The sequence below is a fragment of the Panthera onca genome, chromosome A3, assembly GCF_046562875.1.
Source record: "Panthera onca isolate mPanOnc1 chromosome A3, mPanOnc1 haplotype 2, whole genome shotgun sequence".
Classification (NCBI taxonomy): Eukaryota; Metazoa; Chordata; class Mammalia; order Carnivora; family Felidae; genus Panthera; species Panthera onca.
The window spans coordinates 48,681,886-48,695,851 of record NC_138341.1 but is presented as its reverse complement, the minus strand read 5'-3'; the positions used below and the strand labels follow the sequence as shown (position 1 = coordinate 48,695,851).

Genomic DNA, 13,966 nt, shown 5'->3' with positions numbered 1-13,966 from the left:
AACTGCGAGATCGTGACCTGAGCTGAAGTCGGACGCTTAGCTGACTGAGCCACCCAGGCGCCCCATGGATGTCTTCTTTAGAGAAGTGTCTATTCATGTCTTCTTCCCATTTCTTCACTGGATTACTTGTTTTTCAGGTGAGTTCTTTATAGATTTTGGATACGAGCCCTTTGTCTGATATGTCATTTGCAAATATCTTTTCCCATTCCATTGGTTGCCTTTTAGTTTTGTTGATTGTTTCCTTTGCAGTACAGAAGCTTTTTATCTTCATGAGGTCCCAATAGTTCATGTTTGCTTTCAATTCCCTTGCCTTTGGGGATGTGTCAAGTAAGACATTGCTGTGGCTGAGGTCAGAGAGGTTTTTTCCTGCTTTCTGCTCTAGGGTTTTGATGGTTTCCTGTCTCACATTCAGGTCCTTTATCCATTTTGAGTTTATTTTTGTGAATGGTGTGAGAATGTGGTCTAGTTTCAACCTTCTGCATGTTGCTGTCCAGCACCATTTGTTAAAGAGACTGTCTTTTTTCCATTGGATATCCTTTCCTGCTTGTCAAAGATTAGTTGGCCATACATTTGTGGGGCCAATTCTGGAGTCTCTATTCTATTCCATTGGTCTATGTGTCTGTTTTCGTGCCAATAAACCGTGCTGTCTTGATGATTACAGCTTTGTAGTAGAGGCTAAAGTCTGGGATTGTGATGCCTCCCACTCTCGTCTTCTTTTCAATATTACTTTGGCTATTCGGGGTCTTTTGTGGCTCCATACAAATTTTAGGATTGCTTGTTCTAGCTTCGAGAAGAATGCTGGTGCAATTTTGATTGGGATTGCATTGAATGTGTAGATAGCTTTGGGTAGTATTGACATTTTAACAATATTTATTCTTCCAATCCATGAGCACGGAATATTTTTCCATTTCTTTATATCTTCTTCAATTTCCTTCGTAAGCTTTCTATAGTTTTCAGCATACAGATCTTTTACATCTTTGGTTAGGTTTATTCCTAGGTATTTTATGATTCCTGGTGCAATTGTGAATGGGATCAGTTTCTTTATTTGTCTTTCTGTTGCTTCATTATTAGTGTATAAGAGTACAACTGATTTCTGAACATTAATTTTGTATCCTGCGACTTTGCTGAATTGATGTATCAGTTCTAGCAGACTTTGGTGGAGTCTGTTGGGTTTTCCATGTATAATATCATGTCATCTGCAAAAAGGGAAAGATTGACTTCATCTCTGCCAATTCTGAATCCTTTGATTTCCTTTTGTTGTCTTATTGCTGATGCTAGAACTTCCAACCTGTGTTAAACAATAGCGGTGAGAGTGGACATCCCTGTCGTGTTCTTGATCTCAGGGGGAAAGCTCTGGTTTTTCCCCATTGAGGATGATATTAGCTGTGGGCTTTACATAAATGGTTTTTATGATGGTTAAGTATGTATCTTCTATCCTGACTTTCTCAAGGGTTTTTATTAAGAAAGAATGCTGAATTTTGTCAAATGCTTTTTCTGCATCGATTGACAGGATCATATGGTTCTTTTCTTTTCTTTTATTAATGTGATGTATCACATTGATTGATTTGCGAATCTTGAACCAGCCCTGCATCCCAGGAATGAATCCCACTTGATCATGGTGAATAATTCTTTTTATATGCTGTTGAATTCGATTTGCTAGTATCTTACTGAGAATTTTTTCATCCATATTCATCAGGGATATTGACCTGTAGTTCTCTTTTTTTTTGTTGGGTCTCAGTCTGGTTTAGGAATCAAAGTAATGCTGGCTTCATAGAATGAGTCTGGAAGTTTTCCTTCCCTTTCTATTTTCTGGAACAACTTGAGAAGGATAGGTATTATCTCTGCTTTAAATGTCTGGTGGAATTCCCCAGGGAAGCCATCTGGTCCTGGACTCTTATTTGTTGGGAGATTTTTGATAACTGATTCAATTTCTTTGCTGGTTATGGGTTTGTTCAAGTTTTCTATTTCTTCCTGTTTGAGTTTTGGAAGTGTGTGGGTGCTTAGGAATTTGTCCATTTCTTCCAGGTTGTCCAGTTTGTTGGCATATAATTTTTCATAGTATTCCCTGATGATTGCTTGTATTTCTGAGGGATTGGTTGTAATAATTCCATTTTCATTCATGATTTTATCCATTTGGGTCATCTCCCTTTTCTTTTTGAGAAGCCTGGCTAGAGGTTTGTCAATTTTGTTTATTTTTTCAAAAAACCAACTCTTGGTTTCATTGATCTGCTCTACAGTTTTTTTAGATTCTATATTGTCTATTTCTGCTCTGATCTTTATTATTTCTCTTCTTCTGCTGGATTTGGGGTGTCTTTGCTGTTCTGCTTCTATTTCTTTTAGGTGTGCTGTTAGATTTTGTATTTGGGATTTTTCTTGTTTCTTGAGATAGGCCTGGACTGCAATGTATTTTCCTCTCAGGACTGCTTTCGCTGCATCCCAAAGCATTTGGATTGTTGTATTTTCATCTTCATTTGTTTCCATATATATATATTTTTTTTTAACGTTTTATTTATTTTTGAGACAGGGAGAGACAGAACATGAACAGAGGAGGGCCAGAGAGAGAGACACACAGAATCTGAAACAGGATCCAGGCTCTGAGCTGTCAGCACAGAGCTTGATGCGGGGCTCGAACTCATGGACCACGAGATCATGACCTGAGCCGAAGTCGGCCGCTTAACTGACTGAGCCACCCAGGTGCCCCAATTTCCATATATTTTAAGTTTCTTCTGTAATTGCCTGGTTGGCCCATTCATTCTTTAGTAGAGTGTTCTTTAACCTCCATGCTTTTAGAGGTTTTCCAGACTTTTCCCTGTGGTTGATTTCAAGTTTCATAGCATTGTGGTCTGAAAGTGTGCATGGTATGATCTCAATTCTTTTATACTTATGAAGGGCTGTTTTGTGACCCAGTATGTGATCTATCTTGGAGAAGGTTCCATGTGCACTCAAGAGGAAAGCACTCTGTTGCTTTGGGATGCAGAGTTCTAAATACATCTGTCAAGTCCATCTGATCCAATGTATCATTTCTTTATTGATTCTGTGTCTGGATGATCTATCCATTGTTGTAAGTGGGGTATTAAAGTCCCCTTCAATTACCACATTCTTATCAATAAGGTTGCTTATGTTTGTGATTAATTGTTTTATATATTTCGGCATATAGACATTTATAATTGTTAGCTCTTCCTGATGGATAGACCCTGTAATTATTATATAATGCCCTTCTTCATCTCTTGTTACAACCTTTAATTTAAAGTCTAGTTCGTCTGATATAAGTATGGCTACTCCAGCTTTCTTTTGACTTCCAGTAGCATGATAGATAGTTCTCCATCCCCTTGCTTTCAATCTGAAGGTGTCTTCAGGTCTAAAATGAGTCTCTTGTAGACAGTAAATAGATGGGTCTTGTTTTTTTATCCATTCTGAAACCCTGCCTTTTGGTTGGAGCATTTAGTCCATTTACATTCAGTGTTATTATAGAAAGATATGGGTTTAGAGTCATTGTGATGTCTGTAGGTTTCATGCTTGTAGTGATGTCTCTGGTACTTTGTGGTCCTTGCAACATTTCACTCACAGAATCCCCTTTAGGATCTCTTGTAGGGCTGGTTTAGTGGTGATGAATTCCGTCAGTTTTTGTTTGTTCGGGAAGACCTTTATCTCTCCTTCTATTCTGAATGACAGACTTACTGGATAAAGGATTCTCGGCTGTATATTTTTCCTGTTCATCACATTGGAAATTTCCTGCCATTCCTTTCTGGCTTGCCAAGTTTCAGTAGATAGGTCTGCCACTAGTCTTATGGGTCTCCATTTGTAAGTTAGAGCCTGTTTATCCCTAGCTGCTTTCAGAATTTTCTTGTTATCCCTGTATTTTGCCAGTTTCACTATGATAGGTCATGCAGAAGATCGATTCAAGTTGTGTCTGAAGGGGGTTCTCTGTGCCTCTTGGATTTCAATGCTTGTTTCCTTCCCCAGATCAGGGAAGTTCTCAGCTATGATTTGTTCAAGTAAACCTTCAGCCCCTTTCTCTCTGTCTTCTTCTTCTGGAGTTCCTATGATACGGATATTGTTCCATTTGACTGCATCACTTAGTTCTCTAATTCTCCCCCTCATACTCCTGGATTTTTTTCTCTCTCTTTTTCTCAGCTTCCTCTTTTTCCATAATTTTATCTTCTAATTCACTTATTCTCTCCTCTGCCTCTTCAATCCATGCTATGGCCGCCTCCATTTTATTTTGCACCTCATATAGCATTTTTTTTACTCCTCATGACTATTTCTTAGTCCCTTAATCTCTGTAGTAATAGATTCTCTGCTGTCCTCTCTTCCTTTTTCAAGCCCAGCGATTAATTTTATAACTATTATTTGAAATTCTTGTTCCATTATGTTGCTTAAATCGTTTTTGATCAATTCGTTAGCTGTTGCTACTTCCTGGAGTTTCTTTTGAGGAGAATTCTTCCATTTCATCATTTTGGGTAGTCCCTGGGGTGGCGCTGAACTTCAGGGCACTTCCCCTGTGCTGTCTGGAGTAACTTGTGTTGGTGGGCGGGGCTACAGTCAGGCCTGATGTCTACCCCCAGCCCACAGCTGGGGCCACAGTCAGAATGGTGTGTACCTTATCTTCCTCTCTCCCAGGCACAGGACTCACTGTGGAGTGGCGTGGCCCCTGTCTGGGCTACTTGCACACTGCCAGGCTTGTTGCACCTTTAATTTTAAATGGCAATACAGCACCTTATTTATCTATGATGAAAAGGTCACATGGCATAGTTGACTTCCATAGTAGTGAATATGTGGCTTAAAAATACTTGCCTGAGATTTCCTCAGGTTTGGTTTCCTGAGGGCAGAAGTGTGAGCTCTCAGTGCCTAGCAGAGTTCCCAGCCTGGTAGCATCTCAATATATATTGAATAAACTGAATGAAGGGTAAATAATGAATGTAAGTGGAGCAACGGGAAGAGTTCTGAAATGTGACACGGCTCAAGGAGCAGGGGTCTTCTGAGCCCAGAAGTGAATGTGGGTGTTCTGCTGTGGAGATCAGTCCTCATTCTAAGCCATTTTGGGGGTACTTGCTGAGGTTTGGCAGCCTGCTGGTGAAAGACAAGGGCTTAGAAGTGAACAGTCGTAGGCTCTGTGGGGAAACTTCCAGCATGTTTTGAGACAGAGGACATTAGCACCATCTTTGGGGCACCTGAAGTACCATCCTTGAGATTTGGGAAAGTGGAGACCCCTCAGTGGCCCTTCCTGAGTAATCCCAGTCCCAAGTCGTAAGGACAAGAATGATGAGGAGTTTTAGTTATCCCTAACAAGAGTATTTATATCACAGTTTCAAAAATATTATCACCAAAACTTGATGTGTGACTCCAATGGTTGCCCATGAACCTTGCTCAACTTTGGATCCATTATGTAGAACTAAATTCACAATGAAGTTGGTGGGAAACATAAGTGGGGGTAGATTTTATTTGTTATTTATTTTTTCACCTTTCCCATAACAAGTACTATTGAGAGAGCTAATCCTCCACAGGTCTCTGGAGCTCCTACATGTCTTACTGGGTCTGCCAGGAATGCAGAGCTCTGACTGCTCTTTGCCCAGATTCTTATTCAAGGTTGAGTTTGCAGTCAGCAGCCTTAAGGGATAAGGTTGTGTCTCACCAGGAAAAAGAACAGGCTTGTTTACTGCTTGCTATAAAAGCAGAGTCCTTACCAAGTTCACTGCTCCCCAGATGCAAAGAAAACCCACTGCATGTGCACCACCCTTTTGTCCCATGGTGTCACCCATGTGGGACCTGGAGGCAAAGAGATTTTTGCAAACATGCTCATGCTGCTTCCTGTCATGAGCAATAAAGTCCTTGCCACCTGGCCAGTGGTCTTGTGTTTTCTACTAGTACCCAAGAAACAGCAATAGGCTAACTTATTTGCTTATAAGTAGGGTAAAATCAAATGCTTCTTCCTTCAAGTATGTATTACTTTTGTGATAGCAAACCAATTGACATTATTATAAAATTAGAAATGATCCTTCTCTAGCAAATTGTTACTTTCCTTTCTTGATTCTCTAGTGAACACTGATTGAGGGGCGCCTGGGTGGCTCAGTCAATTAAGCATTCTACTTCGGCTCAGGTCATGATCTCACCATTGGTGAGTTCAAGCCGAACACTGGGCTCAGTGCTGACAGCTCAGAGCCTAGAGCCTGATTTGAATTCTATGTCTCCCTTACTCTCTGCCAGTCTCTCTCTCTCTCAAAAATAAATGTCAAAAAAATAAAAAATAAAATCGACTGAAATGCATTGATATGTTTCTATAAACAAATACCCAAATACCTAGGACAGAAAATGGGAGCCTAAGTCATTACATTTTATGACTATTGCCTTTCAGATTAGAAAACATATATTTCTCAAGCATCTCAGCAAAATTCAGTTTTCTAGTAAAACTAATTCTGGATACTCTGGAGCCAATCCCTGCAGCCACTCCTTTCAATAGTTGGCATCTTTTTCGGGGGGGGGGGTTGTTTTTGTTTAATATTTATTTATTTTTTAGAGAGAGAGAGAGAGAGAACACGCTGGGGTGGGGCTGAGAGAGAGGGAGACACAGAATCTGAAGCAGGCTCTAGGCTCTGAGCTGTCAGCACAGAGCTGACTCAGGGCTTGAACTCATGAACCACAAGATCATGATCTGAGATGAAGTCAGAAGGACTGACACTTAATGGACTGAACCACCCAGGTGCCCCCATAGCTGGCGTCTTGTAGTGATTTCCTCATCTAGCTTCCTATATGCCTAAGAGTGGGCAAGGGATTCTGCCCATGCACCGTGCATTCCTCCAAATGCCGCCCCCCCTTCTTCAGTAGCAGCTAAATGTGCTAATCTCTCTAGATCCAGAGGCTTCAACCTCTCCTCCAAAGTTGTCTCTACCCTTGTCTCCCCCGGGGAGAAAGAAGCATGATCTCCTCAGGGTCCTAAAACCATAAGCTCTGGATTTCCCTGGGGTTGGAAGGAGGGGAGGCCATCTCCCAGCTTTAGACACAGGAAGGAGGCTTGCCTTCCAGTGGGGGTGGGAAAAGGAAGCACTAAGATTAATTAGCTGTATCTCAGCAAGTTACTCTGTAATATCTCTCCTCAGTGTTTTCAATCCCTTGACTCTCATACGCTTTCTAAAAAGTATTAATTTAAAACCGCGGTGGGGCTTCTTACTAAACAGTGCTCACTAAGGTTACCACTCAACTCTCTGGAACTGCATCAAGAGCCAGTTGTCAGCTCCATCTCAGGAGACATCTCAGGACCTTTGGTACTCGTTGACCTACCTACCACTTCCTCTCTCCCATCAGCTTGCCCATCGTCCAAGTTTCTTTGTCTCTGGCAGCTCCTTCTCTGGATCCTTGATGGCTCATTCACCGACATAAATCTTAGAAGTTGCTGTTCTCCAGGCCTCTGCCCTAGGCCCTCTTCCCGTCTCACATCCCAGCCCCTCCTGAGTGGTCTCATCTCCGTGGTTCCGGTGGCTCTTGCAGCCCCGTCCCTCCCCCGCCCCACTCCCTGCCTCCTCTTTCCTGAGCTCCAGGCTCCCCCCCCCCCCAGCTTTCTAGAGGACTTTTCTGCTTGCGTGTGACATAGGCACCCCAAAGTCAATGGTTCAAAAACATATACTGAGCCTGTTCCCCCAAATCAGCTCCCCACCCCCCACCTCAAACTCCTATCAGCACATGATGCCACCATCCACCCAATTGCCCAGGAAGGAGTCAGAGCTTCTCCCATTGCCTGTCAGCGCGGTTTGTTGATTCTTTGTCCTCATTTCTACTGTCACTTCTCATTTACCCTCCGATGCCACCTGAGCCCAGGGCACTGGCATGTCTTGCTGAGATCACTGCCCCTACCTCAATCAAATCATCTCCCTAAACTGCAGCTGCAGCCCATTCTCGACTCCGCAGTGACAAAGACCTTTCTCAAGTGCAAACCTGATCTTGTCTTTCTTTCTTGTTTTTTTTTTTTTTTGTTGCCAGGGGAGACGGTGCTCATCTGGGATATGAAACCCTTGTCATTCTTTTTCTTTAAATCTCTGAACACCCCTCAGTTTCCTCCCAAAGAGGAAGTCATTATGACTTCCAAATCCCTTCATGCCCTGCACCCACCTCCCCATCCTCCTCTCTGAACGAGAACTTCCAGCTTGCTGTGTGGTGCCCTGTCCACCAGAGGGCAGCCTAACCAGCAGTGCTGTGGAGCTCTGCTGCTCCGAGTCTGAGTCTGCAGTGTTTTCCCAAGAGCTCAGGCCTGTTCCCTGATGTCATACATCTCAGTTTGGTGAGGGAGGCAAATGAGAAAGAAACGAAGCACTGAAAGAGTATCTGTCATTTAATCCAAGTGTTATTAAAATAGGAAACAGGAATAATTAGGGACTCCATTGGGAGGGGGGTCAGGTTTGGTTTGCTGTTTCCTAAGATAAAGGACCAAGAGGAGGAACAATCTGAGGGAATATTATAAAGATCTGATGTTGGTAATAAGGATATCTGTAACACATTTTCAAAGTACTGGCTACTGGTTTCAAAATATATTTATATTGCCCAAAGCAGTTACTCAACTTTCCAGAAAACTTGTCCAATATAGTGAAGACTCCAGCACTGCCTGTAGTAAGGAGCATTCTACATCCATCCATCTCCCAGCTGGAGTCTCCTATTTGTGCATGTGTCAGGGAGGGAAGGATATCCTTCTCTAGTCTTCTGACTTGTCTTTTGACGTTCTCAGTTATATACATTGTATCTTCAGGGCTCAGCGCAATTCTCCTTTCTGCTGGGAAACTTTCCCAACTGCCCCAGTCTGGACAAAACACTTTTCTGATTGCCATGGCAACTGAGATGCACGCCTCCACCCCAGCAATCTCCATTCTGTACTGTCATGCTTTTTTCAGAGTAAACTATTTCTCTAGGCCCATCTTTATGACTGGCTCACAGCAGGTGCACAGTATTTACTTGTGACTATGTAAAACATCCAACACATGTGTTGTGTGACCTTTGACCAGTCATGGCTTTCCTGCAAGCCTCAGGTGTCTCATCATTTCAGAATTTACACAGCCTACAATATTGTGAGAAGGCTTAATCAACTGTTTTATGCATATTAGTAATAAGAATAGGATTATTAAGCAAAGGACTATCTGGAATTTCAGAACCTGGTATATTTGCTTGAGGATTTCTTCTCCAACTTATGTCCTGGGGTATTTGCAGAGAGTACCATTCAATTGTAAAAAGACAAGACTTCTGAAGGGAAGCTCTAGAAACACTGGAGTGGACCTACAACTTCCAGCCTTGCTGTGTGGTGTCATATCCACCAGAGGGCAGTGTAACATCAATGTTGTGGAGCTTTGCCTTTCAGGGCCCTCAGAATGCAGTGTTTTTCAGATAGCTCGCAAGCAACTTCCCTCCCCCCACCCCTCCCAGCCATTTGGATGAAAATCTTTATAAAATGTATTACATGATCTTCTGGCCATTATAAGAATATTGTTATCATTGTTTCCTGTGAGTTACTGTCACCATTTTCTGTCATTGGATTAGCTTCATTCGAGACTATTGCTGCTTTTCCGCCGTCATGCAGAAAAACTGTCTAAAGGAAGAGCTAGCCATAGTCTGAGCATTCATGTTTTAGAAATAAAGTGGATTGCTTTTCCTTTGTAAAGCCAAAATAGACTTATTCCAGAAGATTTAGAGGGAAGAAATGAAAAAGTAGTGAGACCCTCCCCCACCCCCGACCACAAACTCTCACTACTTTTGTCCCCTCTGCCTGTACTTATCAAGAGCCAGAATATTCCAGGTTTTGTGCTGGGCCTCAAAAGTGCAGAGGTGAATACAGTGATGAGCTTGCTTTTAGGGAGTGCTTGCTGTCCAGTGGGGAAGGCTGATGGACAACAAAGAGATTATTATAATCAAGCATAATGCGGGCTTTAATGCAAATATGCACCAAGTTCTCTGAGAGCATACAGTGGAGGCTGAGAGAAAATGCTTTTTAGAAGAAGGGCCAATCAATGAAGTTGGATTTTGGAAACCCATGTATGATGGGGGGGGGGGGGGGGGCAGGTAGAGGAAACAAGAAATCAGCTGACAGAAATACACCTTCCTCTTTAGGAATCCTTAGTGATAGTAATATTCTGGCCTCCCCAAGGGTTTGTATTGTAAGCACACAGCAGAGTGCCTGATACACGGTGGGGGCGCAGGTAAAGTTTGTTCCTGTACGAATATGAACCTCTATGATTTTGCTGGGCTACTGATGTCCCTATAAGTTTTTGTCCCTGTGCTAGTAACCTCTCTCAGGTATTCACGTGGCCTCCTCCTTCACTTCATTCCGTTTTCTGCTCACATTATCCACTTCATTCTCTTACCCTTCAGAGCACTTACTATTGTCTGATGTCATATTACACCTATTGTCTGTGTGCCCCCACAAGAATGTAAGCTCAAGGAGGGCAGGGGCCTTATTTTGCTCACTGGTGGATCTCTAGTGCCTGTAATAGTTCTTAAAACACAGGAGATGCTTGATAAATATCTTCTGAAAACGTAAAAGGAACGAGTATGAGAGTTATCAACTTTGCTTTTACTTTGTAATTGAAAATGCATAGATAGGGGTGCCTGGGTGGCTCAGGTGGTTAAGCGACTGACTTTGGCTCAGGTCGTAATCTCAAGGTTCATGGGTTTAAGCCCCACATCAGGCTCTGTGCTGACAGCTCAGATCCTGGAGCCTGGTTTGGCTTCTGTGTCTCCCTCTTTGCTCCTCCCCAGCTGGTGCTCTGTCTCTCTCTCAAAAATAAATAAACATTAAAGAGATGTTTTAAGAAAAAAATATGTATATGTATACTTTTTAAAGCAAACAATGGAGTAAGGTTGCTATAGCATGTAGGGCATTTATTGGAACATCCAATATTTTATTGGAAAACTGACAAATAAAATAAGAAAAGAAAGAAACCCAGTTGTACCCATTCAGCTCCCATTCTCTTCCTCTTATTTATTCCAAGGAAAGAGAAGAAAATCATCCATGACAAGTAGCAGCTGTCAAATAAGAAGCTTCATTCTCCGGGAAAAGCGAAATCTCCCACCATGCAAACTCACGTACTATAGGTTCAAGTACACTTTTCTTCTGTAGGGAAATTGGAAAGACTGAAATGAGCTCACCCATCAGTGTTACCTCCAGCCTTCCTTGCTTTGTGGTATTCTACAACTCTGAAAGTTATAGAAAATGGATAGTAATACAAGTAACTCTTGTCCATGGAAAACAAATAGGGTTGGGAGGAATGTGAGATCATCCTGTGGCATCTATCTGCGAATTCACTTCAGCACTGCTTATCTGAATATAAGCGTGGACAGTGTTGAGTCTCCTCTGGATGGGTTATATAACATCCTCTTGTTTTCCTCATTAGTTAATGAGCTGCATAGAACATTTCACAAGCGTTTGTTTTATATTTGTATGAGAGTCCAATTTTACATTTTTAAAAGAATAATCACTTAACATTAGTAACATATTGGAAAAATATCACCACAACCATCATCTTATATGCAATGCATCTTTTCAGTGGAAGCAAATTCATTTGTATTTTCCTGGTGAAGGGAATTTTTTTCATTCCTCTGACTTAAGAGGATGGAGTGGGGGGCTCTACCCCCTTCGGATAGCAAAGATCAACAAGGTACCCTGAATCCTGTTGAGAATTACTTTTTGGTCCTTAAAGATTGGACATTTCTCACGAACATGTTACTGCCCAACAAGCTTGCCTCTCTATCCTGGTAATGCTATTCTGCAGAACATCCCCACGATAGTTTGTATGCGGTGGCTGTGTGTGTGACAAGAGTTAGGAGAAGAATGTGAACTTGCTGGTAAGAACTGTGACAAGACCCATAGCAAACAGAACCTTTGTTTTCAAGGGGAAAGGGAGAGTCTTTTCAACAAATGGTGCTGGGAAAACTGGATATCCACATGCAAGAGAATGAAATTGGGCCCTTACCTTACACTCCATAGGAAATTTAACTCAAAATAGATTAAAGACCTACACTTAAGAGCTAAAACTATAAGACTCTTAGAAGAAAACATAGGAGAAACCCATTATGATACTGGATTTGACAATGATTTGTGGGATGTGACACCAAAAGCATAGTCAACAAAAGACAAAATCAATTGGACTTCTTCAAAATTAAAAACTTTGGTGCAGCAAAAGGAACTATCAAGATGGCAAAAAGCCAACCTATAGAATGGGAGAAACTATTTGCAAAACATATATATCTGATAGAAGATTAATATCCAGCATATATGAAGAACTCCTACAACTCAACAGCAAAACAACCAATCCAATTTTTAAATGAGCAAATAACTTGAGTAGACATTTCTCTAAAGAAGACATACGAATGACCAATGAGCACACGAAAAGATCCCCAACCTCATAATCATTAGGGAAATACAAATCAAAACCTCAATGAGCTATCACTTCCACCTATTAGGATGACTATTTTCAGAAAAAGAAAAAAAATGAAAGAAAGAGAAAATAACAAGTGTTAGTGAGGATATAGAGAAACCCTCCTACATTGTTGGTAGGAATGTACAATGTTGTGGCCAGTTGTGAAAAGGAGGTTCCTCAAAAACTGAAACATAGTATTATCATATGATGTAACAATTCCACTCCCCGAAAGAATGGAGAGCAGGAACTCAGATACTTTTACATCAATGTTTGTAGCAGCACTATTCACCATAACCCAAAAGAGGAAATAGCCCAAATGTCCATTAACAGATGAATGGATATACAAAATGTAGCATACACGCGAGGGAATATTATTCAGCCCTTAAAAAGATTGAAATTCTGATCATACCACAACATGGATGAACCTTGAAAACATCTTGCTAAGGGAAAAAAGCCAGACATCAAAGGCTACACATTGTATGATTCCATGCAAACAAGGTGCCTAGGATAGACAAATTAATAGATGGAAAAAAGTAGAAGTTGCCAGAGGCTTGGGAGAGAGTGACGGGGATTGAGTGTTTAATAGGTACAAAGTTTCCATCGGGGATGATGTTCTGGAGATGGATAGTAGTAATGGCTGTGCAACACTGCAATTGAATTGTCACTAAATGTACACTTAAAAATAATTAGGGGCGTGTGGCTGGCTCGGTTGGTAGAACATGTGATTCTTGACCTCAGGATCATGAGATCAAGACCCCCATTGGGTGTAAAGCTTACTAGAATTAAATAAATAAACATATTTTTTAAAGTTTATTATTTCTGAGAAAGAGACAGAGTGCGAGTGGGGGAGGAGCAGAGAGAGGGAGACACAGAATCCGAAGCAGGTTCCAGGCTCTGAGCTGTCAGCACAGAGCCCATCGCGGGACTCAAACCCATGAACCGTGAGACCACGACCTGAACTGGAGTTGGATGCTTAACCGGCTGAGCCACCCAGGCACCCCTAAATAAAAATAATTAAAATAGCAAAATTTGGGGCACGTGGGTGCCTCAGCTGGTTAAGCATAAGACTCTTGATTTTGATTCAGGTCATGATCTCATAGTTTGTGGGATTGAGCCCCACATCAGACTCTGCCCTGACAGTGCGGATCCTGTTTGGGATTCTCTCTCTCCCTCACTCTCTGTCCCTTCCCTGCTCACACTCTCTCTCACTCTCTCTGTCTCAAAATAAAAACTTAAAAAAATGGTAAAATGTGTGTTTTACCACAATTAAACACACACATACACACACACAGAGAAAGAGAGAAGAAACAAATTGGTATGTTACTGAAAACAATAAAGCTGAAAAAAAATTAAAACAAGAGTCCAGGCATGGCTCGCATAGTTATGCGAGTAAGTAAATATCAAAGACAATGTTTTGAACCAGAAGGGAAAGGATGTTCAGATGTTAACTCCTGTGTACCAGCAAGCACCACAGTCCAGAGAAATAGTGGTAGAAAATGATAACAAATTAGATGTCTAGTGTGGGAATGGGTAGCTATGTTGTCTTTTTGGCCAAAAACCTGATTCCACTAGCTTCC

At 41.7% G+C, this 13,966-nt stretch overlaps 1 long non-coding RNA gene across 2 annotated transcripts in view; it reads left to right on the top strand.

The window, feature by feature from the left end:
- Positions 1–13,585, top strand: part of LOC144615942 (uncharacterized) — a 33,431-nt gene extending 19,846 nt beyond the window's left edge. For both annotated transcript variants that reach the window (XR_013554688.2, XR_013554687.2), the window contains one exon: positions 10,962–13,585. This is a non-coding gene — a long non-coding RNA (uncharacterized LOC144615942). The remainder of the gene's footprint in view (positions 1–10,961) is intronic.
- Positions 13,586–13,966: the final 381 nt, after the last annotated feature.